Consider the following 13,999-nt stretch of genomic DNA (forward strand, 5'->3'; position numbering starts at 1 on the left):
CATATGCACACAATGCACATTGAGCCCCCCAGGAGCAGCCTGGCTTTCTTGAGTAGGGGAGCCCTCAACATTTAGCTCAGCCCCTGGAAGTTACTGCTCCAAGCATACCACGTTTGCTTTAACTTTGCACACCGTCCTGCCGACCTGCTGGTGCAATACTACCCAATAGTTCAGTGGCAGCTAGCTAGAAATGATGAACTTGGCATTTCTGCAAGAAGGGAATTACAGCAAAAAAGTGCTTTGTGGCACTCACGGTGTGCGAAGTGCTCTTGGTGTCTCCCAATGTTCCTGGGCACCCCTGGGCTCCAGAAAGCACCAGGGTTTCTCCTGGCAAGTCCCTGTCTGAGGAAAGGAGTGTCGCCCGCAGAGCTAGCCAGAACATTTTCATTAAAAGTTGTTTTCTACCAAAAATTCCTGTTGTCTATGCAGAGCTTGAGCTCGGCATCCCACCGTTTTTGGAAGCACCTTGGGTCCCGTTACAGCTCTGGGACCTCAGCCCATTTTTACCCATCCATAAAGCTCAACCTATCATTTTCAGGCAAAAGACTTATCTGGTGTCACAGCATCCAAACACTCACCTTTGTTTTATAGCATATAAAGTGATATATAAAATAGTCCATTTCTGTTCCTTGAACTTTTTCTGCTGCCTTTCCGTGTGGACTTCCTCCAGCCTGCTCCTGCCCACCCCTGCTGCTTCTGCCGGGGATTAAAAGCCTGATTTCCAAAAAGCTGGGATAATTATTTTGCTTAACTCAAATTTAAATGTGTTTAACTCAAAGCTATGAGCCTGTGATGATAAGCCCTCCGAGGGCTGAAGCTGAAAACACTGCTGGTGGCTCGGCAGGTGGCAGTTTCCAGTGGGCACCTGGTCCATGCACGCTGCCAAACATCACCATTTGTTTTATTGCTCAGCTTAGGCCATCTGAATCCCATTTGCCCTCCACAACACCGAAAGGGAGGCGGGGAAATATCCTGGATCCATTTGGATCAGACAACCGTAACGTCTCCACGTGGACGTTACCACTCCATGACCTGCCAAATCCTTCAGCAGCAGCAAATTATTTAACGTGATTTACGGACGGACTTGTTTCCATCCCATTATGTGCTCCCCCGATATCTCCTCTTCCTTAGCTCATCGCAGGATGATTCCGAGAGCTCACATTTTAATTCCTTTAAGCACAGCAAGGTCTTGCTGTGGCAAATTAATGAAGATTTCTTAAACCCTGGTTTACCTTTCATTCAGTTAGCTTACCCTTCATTCAGCTCCCCTAGCAGACGGTGAGAAGCTCCTTATTTTTTTTCCACAGTTACCAAATCCTCTCTCAGAGTAAAAGCTGGCATTTACCATACTTAGTTCTTCATTTTTTCCTGAGCTGGTGGTGAGAGCCTTGTACCATTCCCCAAACCACCCAGACCCATCACCCAAAGCACTCCCATCTGGGTACGACCACCCGGGGCTCAGCCACAAGCCAAGGATGGAGCAGGGCTGGGAGCATTCCCCTAAAGAAACCCACAACTCAAGCATCACTTGCATTGCATTTCAAAAATGAACTTTTTTTTGAGGGGGGTGATACGGAAGCCCTGGGCATTTATCGCAGCAGAGATGGGGTCATGCTTCATGCCCTGGTTTGCTACACCTGGCAGTAACGTTTTGGGGACAGATCCTGCTCCACTCAACCTACAGCTGTGGCCCCAGACAGGGGGTAATCGTTTCAGCCTCTGGTTTGCTTCAGCTGATGTACTGGCTGCTGATTAGTATAACCATGTTGACAACACGCAAGCGGCACCACAATGTGCAGGGTGACTGGCACTAATTTCAGAAAATGAGCGTGAGCGCTCTTTTATTGTCAGAAAGGGAAGAGCTGCCACGAGCGGCGCTCTGTTGCTATAGGAACCCCTAAACCCTGGGGAAACGCCAAATTGCTGGACTGACGTGGCTCCTTCCGAGGTGGAAATGGGAATTTGCGGTCCCTTTCTGATGCCACCCCTCCTTGTCCACCAAGGGCGTTGGGGTAACCTCAGCATGCAAAACACAGACAGGTGCAGGGGGTTGCCAGAGCCCCGAGCGCTCTGCTGTGGCTACGCCATGATAAAAGCACTATCCTGCAATTCCCCTCTCCAAAATTTGGCCTTTCTGGCATAGGTGCTTGGCTCTGAGCTTTCAAATACGCAGCTGGAAGTGGCCTCAGCTCAGCTCTGTGCATCCAAACCTGTCCAGATGTGCTCTGGAGTCCCTATTTCTTCTGTTGTTGAAGACTTCGGAGGGCCCTTTCAGGTGTCCCTGTCTCTTGTAACCACCCAGAATTCGGTGACATCCATCCCTGTTTGGTAAGGAATAGTTCCCCGTCCCCAGCAGACCTCCAGAGCAAGCAGCGAGGAGGAACGAGGCCGGAGCAAGGACGTCCCCATGGTGGAGGCGCATGGGCACAGCTGTCTTGCTGGATAGGGCGAGCTCATGGGAAAAGAGGTCAAGTTTGACGAAAGCACCCTCCAGAGTTACCTTAGGGGATGGAGATCCCCCTGGGATGCACAAGCTGCTGGTTGAAGGATGGTAACACAAGCAGTGATCCTGGTACAAACTAGAGGCAATAGTCACGGTCCCATCCTGACACATACAGACAAGGAAAAAGAATTGAGCCCCAGAGCTGTCAAAGTCCAGCTTGCTTCCTTGCAGCCAGCCCAAACAGGTCAGATTTAAGAGTAACTAAAAGATGGATGAGATCAATGCAAGAGCAGCGTGGACGTGACAAGCGGTGGTGTCAGCTCACCAGCCGCCCAGCACCGGTAATGCTTTCTTAACTGTCCTGAAAAAGGAGGAAAAAGGCAGCTGTATTTGTTGGCAGTGTGCACATGATGCTTACAAATGTCCAAAGTTTGGGGCTGAGATACATTTATCCCAATAAATATGAAAAAAAGGGTATTGCGATAATCCTGATGGGATGTAACAAGAGCCTGGAAAAAGCATGACCTGGCCATGGGTGGAAAAGGATGAATTTTGAAGATTTATTCCCACAAATGCATCCATGGGCACAACCTCACCCTTTTCACCCCAGCAGGGACCATCACTCTACAAAAGCGACACCAGCAGATACCCGGGCAGGCTTTCTGATGCTCTTTGCTCACATATTAACAAGAAATCTTCATTCATCTACTTGCCGCAGGGAGTTTTCAGGCTTCCAGCTCCTTCCATTCAGAGAAGACGACAGAGTTTTCCGGGTCTCCGTAATTATTTACATGTGGGCTGTATTTATTGGCAATTAAATGGTTCAGCGGCTCCGAGACATCAGTCTCCTCTAAACATGTTGTTTGCCAGATTGCTTCCTGCCAGCAATCCCTGTGGGCTGGGAAATGTTGTCGAGCCCTCCGGGGCTGCATGTTCGGGAGGGAGCAGCTGGCAGAGCCCCCCCGCTGGGGCCACGGCGCTCCGCGAACGCTGGGAAAAAATAATGTGATAGCACAGCCTCACGTTCAGCAATTCGGAGGCTGCGGGGGGGATTCGGGTTTGTTTTAAACACATTTGCAGATCGGGGCACCGGGGGGTCAGGGAGGAGGTTGGGATGGTGTGCGCAGCATCCGCGGGAAACGGCTTGGGAAAAGCACAGCGATTTGGCAAAACGTGCAGTGGCGTGGTAAAAAATCCAGTAGCTATGGAAATACCTGCAGCTAAAACACTCAGCAAACCTGGCAGGGCATGCAGCAGGCTGGTAAAGTATGGAGCAAGCCCAGTAAAACGTTCAGTGCTTCTAAAAAAATGTGCAAAAATCCTGATGAAGTAAGCAATGACTCTGGCAAAGCATGGTGTGATCCTTCCAAGCAAGCTGGTAAAAGATACAAAATGTGCAGCAGTCCCAGTAAAACATGCAACAACCCCAGCAAAATATGCAGTGATCCCAGTGAAACAGGCAGTGGCCTGGTAAAATGTGCAGTGGCTTTGGCAAAATACGCAATAATTCTGAAAACACATGCAAGCACCCCATCAAAACACGCAGCGATTGCAGTAAAACACAAGGCAGCCCTGATAAAACGAGCAGTGACTTGACGAAACTGAAAGCAATCCCAGGAAGGCATGTAGGAGACCTGGTAAGAAGTAACCCCGGTGAAACATGCGGCAAATTTTTTGGAAACAGCAGTGGGGGCTGGATGCAGAATGTTTTTGGTACCTGGATCCATTGCACGTGAAGTATATTTGTGACCAGTAGCGAGGTGCTTTAAGCATTCACCTACAGCCTCAAGACGGCTCAAAATTACCCGAGCTAATAACCAGAACGCAAGGAGGCACTAATTACACACAATCTCATGTGGTCCAAATCCTCCAGGCCCGCAGGGGATGGCAGCAGGGTGTTTCCGAGCAGACAACAGCCTTAAAATATCCCCGGTTTCCTCTCTCACTTCCCCTGCAAGTTTTATTTCAGGGGATGATCCCACTGCTGCTCTCCGTCTCGTGTTCCTACCAGCAGCCCCGTCTCCTCCCTTTATTCACATCCCAATGCCTTTAACCATCATCACCGGCAAAGGGGAAAGGAGGAGGGATGGGAGAGAAAGGATTTGCCGCAGGGAAAGCCTCTGGAATAGGAAACTCCACCGGGCAGCTCCAATATTGCAGAGTCAGGGGGAGGCCACATTAATGCTGAGAAATTGGAGCTTTAAGAAGGGGAAAAAGCAACCCCTGGGCTGTGCAGCTCCCCAGCTCACGCTGAGCATGGTGCAAAATGGTTTTAGGGCAAAGGACTTCATATCCCGATGCAGGAGTGTTTGTCTCCAATTTGCTTTTTGTTGGTAAAAAACGAAAAGTTTAGCTGCAATTTAAAAGTCTGGGAGGTCGCTTTGCTGTGTGAGAGCTGCTGCAGCGACAGCAGGAGGAACTGCATTGGCACAAAGGGCAGCAGAAAGCCGTTGGGTGACGAATTTCAAGACCAAGAGGACGTGGGAACTGTCACGCCCTGCCACCACGGCTTCACAGCCCCACACGGGGCCGGGGGGGGCACACTGCATCTCCCCAGCAGCAGCAAAAACACCCCAAAAGATTCATTAAAATAAGAGGCAGGGCTACCTCTTGCTATTGCTTTATTATTATTATTATTTTTAGTGCTGCTCACTATGGCAGGAGGCTTGCTGGAAGCCCCGCAGCCCCAAAGTGCCTCCCTGCAACCTCTGCTAAGGCAGAAAAACTTTATTTTCTCCCAGGCCAGGCTTGCTCCTGGCGGGGCTCTCATCAGCTTAGGACCCACTTGGACTTGCCAGTGAGCACCTGGAAGCTTTCTGAGTGAGGAGCGCGAGGATCCAGATGTTTAAGTGCATTTACTGTATTTTCATGTTTTATATTTCAAACTTTTGTTCAACATTTTTCACCTACACAGCCCTTTCCGTGGGTTGAGCTGCTGTTTTGCAAATTGGCCTGGATTACCTCAGTTCTGCTCCTTTGCTGTCAGAAAAGCAGGGCCCATGCCCGCCATACTATTTAGCCATTTATGCTTTACTTTTCAATTTATAATTCTGACATCTTAAAAAAAAAAAACAACTATTAAGCATCAGTCACAGTTTCAGAAAAGTTGTCATGGGGGGTGTTTGTGTTGCTGCTCTTTTTAGCATATTCCTATTTTCCAAAATTTCCTCCTTACCTGATCGTACACAACGGAGAAATAGCAATAAATATGATCCTGCAAGCACATTTCCAAGCCTCCAGCCCCCATGTGTTTGACTGGGGGGGAAACATAGCTCTCGCACTTCCAGAGGAGGAGAAGGAGGTGATTCAGCGCCAAAGCGCCCCGTTATTTCCCATTTCAAAGAATTTTTGCACGGAGGAGGAAGGTGAATCAGCACGGTGCTGCTGTTTTGCTTTGGTTCGCTCCTGCTGCACAGCGAGGTTTCACGACTCAGGCTGGCACTTTGGGGAGGTACAAAGCAAATTCCCCCGGCTTCTTGGCTCAGGCTCTGCAAGCAAAATCACACCAAGCTGTGCTAAAAGTGAAGGGAAAATACAATCTCTCATCTCTAATTCTGTGTTTTGGGCTGGCAGGAAAAGGCTCTTTGGAAGTTATAAAAAACAAAGGTGCTTTTTTTTTTTTTGGCCTTTTATTTTTTTTTTCCACCCAGGAGAAAAGGAAGCCAACTCACACAGCTTTACAGGCAAATGCAGAAGATTACCTTTTTTCCTTTTTGCAGAAGAGACGGAGAGGAGGTCGGGTACAACAAAGCTGCATATGCGATGACATGGGATTTCAGTTTTGGATACCAATCCCACTAACAACTTCCTTTGAGTCCCAGACACCCCATCCACCACAGACCCTTTCGGCTGCTACAAGAAGAGCAGGACTTGTTTGCATGAGAGATTAAAATGCCACAGGAACAACACAAAAATTTCTTCAAACTGAGCTTCCAACTGCAAAAATGCCATTTTTTTTGCCCTGTTTCTCTGGATAAACCCCTCCAGGGATCACCATCTCAGGGGTGAGGGTCTGGTCTCTGCATGGGTGAAAGGACCCACAAACCACTTGCTAATAGCATTTACTGGGATGCTACTCTGATATATGCCATCTACAAACATTAACTGATTTTTTTTTTTTTTCCTTAAAAGAGCCTGGCCTGGAGATCCTGGGCTCTCTGGGTGCTGGCTGAGGTACAGAAAATGATTTTGAAGGTATGCATACTCGAAGCGGGAAGCAACTCAGGTCCATCGACGTGCTTTGTATCTCGCAGTCCGGGACCTTTGCTGTAAGGCATGGAGAAGGCATGGCATGGAGAAGGTGGATGGGCAGCTCGGCTCTTACTGTCGTAGGCTTAAAATGAGAGGAAATAAAAAGAAATCCCACTCTTGACAAACAATAACAACAACAAACTATTAACCAAATACCCATGGCTTTCTGGGTTTTCCCAGACAGGCACTGCTAAGGACAGGAACTGCCTGTTTTTTCCCCAAAGCCCCTCACCAACTCGCAGCTCTTGAGCCTGATGGTTGGCTTTGACTCCAGCCAGTGGAGAGGCAAAGGATAATTTTGCAAGAGCTAAAACAGGAAAAGAGAAGCAAAAAAGAAGAGGGATCCCAATATATGCCTGTTCTGGGGGGTCTGGAAACTTGCCATCCAGTACGCACTGTACTTAACCAGCTACAGCCATTTGCATCCACTACAAGCCAAAAATGCCACCTGGGGGACCCTTAGCATGCTTTTAACCAGGGCTTTTTGCACAGATGACATACAATAGCATGACATAGGCAGGCTGATCTTTTTTTTCCATTTCTCACACCCTGGAATCTCTACCAGGACAAACAGCTGCCTCTAGTGCATGGGCAGATATCACCCTTCTGTGCACAAATCTCTCTCTTTTTTTTTTTTTTTTTTTTTTTCCTAAAAGCTGCCAAGCTTTACGAGCACTGGGTCTGCTTGTGTGTGTTTGAAACCCATGCTTAGTCAGATGCAAATAGCTCCAAGCAGTGTTTTGCTTTAGTTGCCAAATACTTTTCCTGGTATACGCATTGATTCTTTTTTTGTTATTATTATTTATTTTTCTCATCAGGCTGCAGTCAAAACACACGCACAAACGCTGGGTGTCATCATCCCGTGCCTTTCTGCAGCCTCACTGGCACAGACCTGATTTATAGCTGAAATACCACGGGCTGCCTTAAATTTCTGCTAAAGCTCTAGGAAAACTCTTTGTGAAAACTTTGGGTGCTGCTCCAGCTTTCCAGATCTATCGGGTCCAGCTGCCCTGTAAGCTCTGCAGACCCAGTGTGTAGCTTAAGGGTAAACGGAAATTTTTGGCTGAGACTTCAGCAAAGTGACCGTGCAGGAGGTGCTTGCCAGCAGCCGATGATGAAACACAGAAATCCAACAGCAGCGGACAGACATGCTGGGATCGAGCTGCAGTGATTTATGGGCTTGATTTTGGGGAGAAATGCAGCGTCTGGGAGCTGTGGATTGGAGTTACCCTGTGCTGAGCAGCTGTTCACATCCGTGATGGTGATCTCAGGGTTGCCACACATCCACATTGCAATGAGAAAGGAGAAAAGAGCTGTTTGGTGCTGCAGAACACTCCGGGATTAAACCATTAAAAAACCTGCCTACAGGCAGGGATGTGCCTATACAATGAGAAAAAGAATGAGGGCACTGCTCATGGCTCACTGCTGCCTGGCTCATCACTCATCCAAGTTGCAATCTCACCAGGAGAGTCGAAAATATTACAGCCCTTTTCCCACGGTTGCTTCTCTATTATTCTTTTTAATAGCCTGTGACGCCATGGTTGCATACGGAAGCGATTTGCTGAATGGGGCTCTAACATAAAGCACGCGCTGTCAGCACCAGGAAAGTTTGGAGGGATGGAAAAAATCCCCATCCTGTCTATTTTTCTAACAGGTAGTAAGGAGATGAGAAAACCCAGGGGTTAAGGAGGTTGGCAGAGCCTGTCTCACCCCTCACATGGGGTTGCCCTACAAAATGCTTCCTGGGGAAAACCTACAAAACCCCTGGGCAGTAACGCTGGGCACCCTGGGTGCTGGGAGCACGATGGCAGCATCCCCAAGAAACCCACCTACTTTTTTTCACACCCAACTGGCAGAAAACCTGGGGGCTGGCCAGCGGCGGGATGCCAATGAGCAGGGAAGTGGATTTTTAGCACGATGCTGTCCTCCCTCTCCTCCGGTTCTAGATGTGTATTTTCTTTTACCGCTTTTTCAGTCTGCCTTTGAGAGAAGGCTGCATCGACACGTCCTCCTTCACTGCACTGCTGGCGGTGACTCCTGCTAGGAAGTGGAAGGTGATGGGTAAATCCCGTTGAGAGAGAGCAGATCTGTGCTAACTTGCAGCTTTGGGCTGGAGCCGTGCCTGGGGACCCTGCCACGGCGCTTATTTTGTCTGCAAAGCCAGGACTGCATTCAGGAAAGCGGGGTCACAAAAATGACATCTTTCCTCCCAAATCCATTCCATGTGTGCATGCCAGAGGCGTATCTGCCGAAGCGAGCAGCTGCTAAAGTCTGTCTTGTTTTCTAACAAGCCAGCCCGATCGTGATGCTCGTCCATCAGCGGAGCTCTTAGCCAAAATCTGCCCTGAGGCCATGTGGACAAGCTCTTTGAGGGAGCGGGTCCTCAGCGAGGACAAGCTGCAGACAGTGTCAGCAAAGCAACCATGTGGTGGACAGCCACAGACGTGTCCATCCTGCAGAAGTCCCTTCAGTCCAGCTTCATTTCAAGAGGATCAGTGGAAGTTTGGTTGTTTAAATACGTTTCTATTTCTTTCTCGTCTGAAGAATTGGAAAGAAATCACTGTGTTTTCTGAAGAGCTGAATCAGACCTGCCCCTGGGACCCCTCAAGCCTGACCTGCACGATGCCGGATCTCCAAAGTCCCCTTCCAGCCTTGATTAAAACCCCTTCACTAAGGGCCTTGCAGGAGTCGATGCGATTCTTCCTAAACGAGCATTGCACATGGGGCTGCACTGATCTCTCCTGCTGGGAGCAAGAAGATAATTAAGAGCAACCTCTTCAGACCTCGTTCGCTGGGAAGCAAGACCTTTCTCCATCAGCTGCCTGCTACTATTCGTGGCCTGGAGAAAGCTGCAGCTTTTACACTCCTGCTCTTTCCTAATTGCCTCGTTTGGCCGCTGATACCCAAATGTTGATCAATGATGGCCAGCAGGCCATCAAAACGAGCTGCAAGGAACAGCGGGCATGATTTTAACTGTGGGAATTTAAAAAAAACAGCAAACAAACAAACAAAAAACCTACCACCCTCCCTTTCTTGCTGTGAGCTTGCTATTCCATTCGCAGATGGCCAAAAAAGCAGTTTAATGCTTCCTATATACCTATACAGTTTCCTATACTCCCATATACTGGGAGTATATAGTAAGTCTGCACACAGTGTGAATCCTCACTTCTCTCCATGGCACTACCAGGGCACAGTTTTCTCTCTCAGACCTCAGCACCTCTCCTTTCCTTTTTCTCCATGGGGACATTGTTAATGTCTTCCTTCTGGCATCAAGGAGAGGCATGGCTTCATGCCACTCTGCATTTTCCATTATGACCGGAGCCCCGATTCCTGTTCCCTCTCCACCTTCAGGAACACCATAGAAGATGAAAGAGCTTTTTTTTTTTTTTTTTCTTTTTCTTTTTTTTTCCGTTCTTTGCATTCACAAGGCCATGAAAAGGTGCAACCCTTCCAACAACTAAACATTGCAGGTAGAGGCATGCTGCTCGAAGCCTGACCACAGCCTGCAGCAAAGCCAAACCCTCTAATTCCTTGTGCATGAAGTTAAAAGGGAGCAGCAGCACCACGTATTATCTTTTTCCCCCCAAAGTCACATTTTTGAGAGCTGATATAGTAAAATGATCCGTAAGCATGTTACTTACCCAACTCTTCTCTGTGTGCTTGGCAATGGCACATTCCCAGTTTTCCTGGATGCCGTAACCTGATGCTTGCAGCCCAAGCCAGCACTGATGTAAATATGTTGCTTTTGAATGACGGAAGCTTTCAGATTAAAATGCAGTTCTCTGAGTTCTGGTCTGAGAGCTACATCCCTGTTGCATCCCAAATTCACACCTCGACTGAAACAAGGATGAATTTCTTTTCTGCTGCCAACCTGCAGAAGACCAAGCTCCCTCTAAGGCACAAATCCTGAGCATCCCGTGGCTGCTCTTGGAAATCCTTGCACTCACAATGATTTCAGCATGCATGATTTGCTTGGATAGTCACTCCCAGAAACAAGATAAACATTTTGGTATCCTCTTTGCTAATTTTTAGCATTGCTCTGACTCAATGAGAAAGCAAGGGCAACACCTCATTGTTTAGTCTACCACCAAACTCAATGGATGGGCACTGAGCAGCAGCAAGCAAGAGTTTTAGCCACGAAACTGTCCTTTCCAACTGCTTCAAATAACTTCTCAAAGAATGAAAATGTTGTTGGGCAGATTTTTCATTAACCTGATCAGGGCGGCTTTTGAATGAACGAACTGATTCAAGCCTTTTAAATCTGGAATAAATCTGGAATAAATCTGCACCTTAGGGTGATTCTGCTGAAGTCAGTGGAGCTAAAGACAGAGGGAGATCAGACGAGGCTTGTTCAACGCCCTTCCACACAGTTCTGATGTTTCAGATACCTCCATTTGCGGTGGCTTTCGGCCAAAGGGCCAATTGCCAAGATTAAACATATCAGAGCTCTCTGAGCCCACTGCTGTTCCGGCTCTGAGCCTGTTTCTCCTCACCTGGGGACCCACGGGCTCCCATGGAAATTGTGTGGTCAGCAAGGTGTGAAGATGATGCAACTTCCATTATTTCCATGGAAACCAGCTTTAGTCAGGGCTCAGACTGGAGATTTTTTTTTTATTATTATTTTTTAACAACTGCTTCTGCCTAGCACGAGCTTTTTACTGCTGATAAATTATAAATATTTTTGTGATTTGCTGTCCTGCCTTCCCTAGCTCCTTGCTGGAATATGGGGACACCAGCCCATACTTGGCTCCTTTGCTAACTGGAGTCCTGTAAACCCCCTGCAAATCTAAAGGATCCCATTGGCCTCATCGCTGTCCCCAAAGGTCTCACCCAAAGCAGCTTTGCCCTGCTTCCTACAGTAAGATGGGTATTTCTTCCAAAAGATGATAACATCAAAGCCAACCTTCTGTCAATATAAAATGGTTGTTCATTAGGAAAAGTAGCAAACTAAACAAGAAGCATTTTGTGCTTGTGCATTCACTTTTTTTCATTGCCACTTACTCTTGCAGCAGCCTAGAGCCAGCAGCATCCCGTTGTGTCCACCTCCTTTAGCAGAAGCTGCGTTCTTGTTGTCTCCCAACAAAACCTAGGACAGAGCTGGGACTGGAGGCAGCCTCCTCACTGGTGAGGAGGGGACAAGCAAGCGGGGCTGGCAGCTGAAAAAAAAAAAGGACAGCTTTGAATATCCCACCTTTACCCACAACCTTTCATAATGCTTTTCAACAATGGCTTCGCTGTCCTTTTCTGGGAGTTTTGTGGGGCTGGCAGAGCCCCGCTGCCTTGGCAAACCTTTGCTGCTATCGTTACCCACAAAAGGGCTGTAAAAGCCTCTGCGATGTTTTCACTGGATGAAGTGCTTTTTTTTCCTTTGCTGAATAAACCCTTCCATGACTCAGGCGGCTGCTGGGGCGTGTGTGTGTGTGTGTACACCACGCTGCAAGGAAACCCCTGTCTCACAGGGCACTCATTTTGGAAAAATCCAGCTGAGTTTTCAAACCCACATCCATTTTTTATTTTTATTTTTTATTTTTTTCCCCAAGCACCTTGATCTTAGCAAAGGCAAAACAGGAAAGACGCATGGCTTTCAAGACAGTATGAAGTCCACGTCAGCACCTTGTGAATTCATTGCTTTTATCTGTAGCTGTTTTGCCACCATCTGGCCTCGCATTGCAAGAGGGCAAGGCAGGGCATGCTCTGTGTGGGTTAAGCAAAAAATCAGGCAGGGGTGTTTACCTCTTTTCGAGAGCCCCTGGACAGGGGCTTTTCAAGATCCCCTGGACACAGGACCAGCCATTTTGGGTGCATTCTCACAGACAGCACGGAAACATCACTGTTGAAGTTATTCCTGAGATACAGAAAAGAAAAATGAACCAACCAACAAAAAACCCACTGTGGTTTTCTACAGATTTTCAGCTTGCTGTTGCACACAGACACTACGCCTTGCACCTAAAAGCAGACCTGCAATAAAATTCTAGCATCCACCTGCAGAAAGAAAGCAGAAGAAAGGGCAGTTACACTCCGGACAATGCAATGCTGGTATTCACACTGGAATTGGCATGAACCAGAAAAAGGTAAGGCTACAGTTTTGTTTTAATAGCTTGTTGTATTTTTGTAGTGCCTTAAAGTCAACGTTTGCAAAAGATTTTACCAGCTCTGTTTACCTCCCAGTCACTGGCTATGAGGTTTGGGCTAGATTTTGATCCAAGGAGCTTTGCTCTGCTCTGTTCAGCAGCATCCCAAAAGCAAAAATCTCATCAGAAGAACCCTTCTCATGAAGCTGGAACCAAAAACTTCAGAAAATGACCCCGCTCTGTTTGACCTGAGCTCTGCTCTCTGCTACCAAACTGTGTGCAACTGAACAAGCTCCTCTAAAACCACAGGCAAAAATTCCCTCACGAGGGTATAGGTGGGAGTCCTCGATATTCGCGTAAGGAATCAGATTATAGGGGCTCTTTCAATATAGCTTGGACCCTCAGAAGTACGACACGTGACTGTAAGCGCTATGGATGAACCCCGAGGGGTATGTGCAGAGTACTGCCTCCACCAGTAAATCTTGGCCTCATTATACACAACGGCCCGTTAAATACATTTTCTTTCAGAATTTTCAAAGTGAAAGAAACCTCCTGAGGATGATCGCACTCCCGCAAGAAAAAAAGAAATCCCACCTAAAAGCAAGAGGAACTGTCTGCAGAGATTCTCCCCCATAAAAAAATAATAATATAAAAGGTTTGAAACAAAGAGGAGGAGAAGCAAAGCTGGTTTTACACCTTGTGCAGACATCGAAACAAGCGTCCGCAGTGCTGCTTGCTCCCGCCGTGCTCCGGAGAGCTTTATTCCCGTTAGATACGGGGTTATGGCTAGCAGCCAGCGAGGCGACTGGCAGCGTTAATGCACTTACTTCAGCACCAGTGCCTGGCAAGGAAGTTATTTATTTCTGCAAAAGCAATAGGAAAAAGCCCACAGGAAAGAGGAAAAAATCTGACGCATGCACCAGAGCTCAGCTGTGGAGCCCAGAGGGACCATGCTTAAAACCCTGTTCTTTCCACGAGTGGCTGGCTGCAATGAACCTGCTTTAGAAATTCAGAGAGCCCAGGCTGCAGATGCCAAATGCCAGCTCAGGGAGTGCTCCTTGTCACCAGCACTGGCTCTGTGATGCTGATGCTCCCTCCCGAGTTGTTCGGGTCCAAGCGGTTTCTTCTGCCTGGTGTGAAATCCCTGAGCTTCGACGAACGCTCCTCGCATCGCACTGCCAACAGCCAGCCCCTCGGGTGTTAGGTATGCTGAGATGAGGCTTTCCAGACCTGC

General features: G+C 47.9%; 1 long non-coding RNA gene across 6 annotated transcripts; it reads right to left on the reverse strand.

Moving 5' to 3' along the window:
• Positions 1-3,858: 3,858 nt before the first annotated feature.
• On the reverse strand, positions 3,859-13,980 carry LOC106047045 (uncharacterized). Of its 6 annotated transcripts, none has more exons than XR_001213577.3 (8): positions 13,686-13,980; positions 12,428-12,539; positions 11,696-11,850; positions 10,336-10,565; positions 8,524-9,639; positions 6,648-6,776; positions 6,145-6,295; positions 3,859-5,958 (listed from the first exon to the last, which is right to left on the reverse strand). It is a non-coding gene; the product is annotated as an uncharacterized lncRNA (long non-coding RNA). The 6 variants fall into 6 exon arrangements; XR_007163759.2 differs by having other exon boundaries at positions 8,524-9,232; positions 9,310-9,639; positions 10,336-11,850; XR_007163760.2 differs by having other exon boundaries at positions 8,524-9,435; positions 10,336-11,850.
• Positions 13,981-13,999: the final 19 nt, after the last annotated feature.

The sequence above is a fragment of the Anser cygnoides genome, chromosome 5 (assembly GCF_040182565.1).
Source record: "Anser cygnoides isolate HZ-2024a breed goose chromosome 5, Taihu_goose_T2T_genome, whole genome shotgun sequence".
NCBI classification, from domain to species: domain Eukaryota; kingdom Metazoa; phylum Chordata; class Aves; order Anseriformes; family Anatidae; genus Anser; species Anser cygnoides.